Source organism: Xyrauchen texanus, chromosome 30, assembly GCF_025860055.1.
Source record: "Xyrauchen texanus isolate HMW12.3.18 chromosome 30, RBS_HiC_50CHRs, whole genome shotgun sequence".
Taxonomy (NCBI): Eukaryota; Metazoa; Chordata; class Actinopteri; order Cypriniformes; family Catostomidae; genus Xyrauchen; species Xyrauchen texanus.
Genome location: NC_068305.1, coordinates 24371621 through 24373327, shown reverse-complemented (window position 1 = coordinate 24373327; position 1707 = coordinate 24371621).

The following is a 1707-nucleotide window of genomic DNA, read 5'->3' as shown; positions in this document are numbered from 1 at the left end:
AGCCATTGATCATGGCCAAGGTGCAGGATATTCTAAAGTGTGATAGAATTTATCTTGTTAAATTAGAACATTTTCATATATTCAGTATTTTGAATGGAGCATTTTGTAATTGTACATTTTAGTACTTAATATTCATATTTGTTTTCTTACAAATCCTTATCTAAAATCCCAAATAATTAAAAATTATAATAACCTTACAGCATTTTGTATCAGTAGAGATTGTGTGGGGTTGACAGCTTGCAAAGCGATGAGTTAAAACAGTAACAAATGGAGCAGATGTTCCTTTAATATTTACATAAATGTGTGAAGTTGGTTTGTCACAGAGACTACAAATATCACAGAGCCTTTTGTGCAAGAAGAATGTGGAAGGGCTAATTGTTCAGAATGGACAGCATTTCATTCATCTCCCTCCCATTTCTCTAATGGCCTAATGACTTCACAGATATAGCATATGTCATCTCTGATGTGTTTTAACCAATTTCATATTTCCTATTATTGGGTTTCTTAGCAGCCCATGAATATGATACATCTCTTGAGAAATAAACAATGTTGGCTGGTCTTCCAGTTAAAACTGTGCGATTATACAAGTTCAACATACAACCTATTTAATATTCCTTATCAGACCAGATCTTGACTCTCAGTGACAGTGATGCTCAAAGTAATGTATGGATCTTTTTAAAAGATTAAATAAATTGTTGTAAACCTCTTTACCATCCGTTTGTTCTGGGATCTAATGTATTTCAGATAATCTACTTAATGCATTAGAACAGCATAAAGGACTGGATGGTCTCACAGTCAAATAATTACCATTGCCAGGCATGTTTTTAAGTTCAGTATTTGCATTTATATAGACTTCAAGCTTAGATTTAATCAAATCAATCCATATGGGCTGGTGGCCTACAGTTACTATGGGACATAGCAACAGTAATGATAAAAGAAGTTTTGAAATGCATTACGTAACTGTTGGTTTGTTGAAAATTCCAGATAATGGAAGCCACAGCTGACCATCTGAGACACTTTCACCAGCCTCTCTCTGTGATAGACCATGGTTTATCACATGGTCATTGATAGTGGCTCTTATTTCATCAGTGGCAACAGCTCTTACTCTCCTTTGAACACCACCATGCATACTCACTCCTTCTCCCTTGTCCTGGTCCAACTACTCCTCTCCCTGGTCAAACAATTCCTCTCCCTCATCCAGACATTCTTTTTATTTTATCTCTGCTCTTCTATGTATTTATGTAACCACATTGAACAAAACCAATCCAAAGAGTCCCCTTATTTACTGTGTATGTCCATGTAATGGAAAGAACTTCAAAACCTGGCTATGTCACCAATTGAGATTGGAATGAGCTATTTCTCCATGTTTCAATGATCTGTTCATTCAAAAATGCTTAGCTGTTTCAATATAGCTTTTGAGCTGCTGTTGTTGCAGAAGTAGAGTCTTTATACTATATTTAAGGTTTGGAAAATTAGGTCTTCATTGTTGAAATGCTGTGTGCAAACATTTATAGACAAGACAAGAAATATCCATGATTTTGGAATTGGGTAAGCTTGTATGTAAAGAACATTTAAGTATTTTAGAAAATTTTCTGCATAGTCCGTGAAAACAACATGAATCGTGTTAATGGCATGGTCCACAACAGACAGATGTTGTGATAATTGGGTCTACAATTTAGAAAATGTGACGACGGATTGGACAAATGG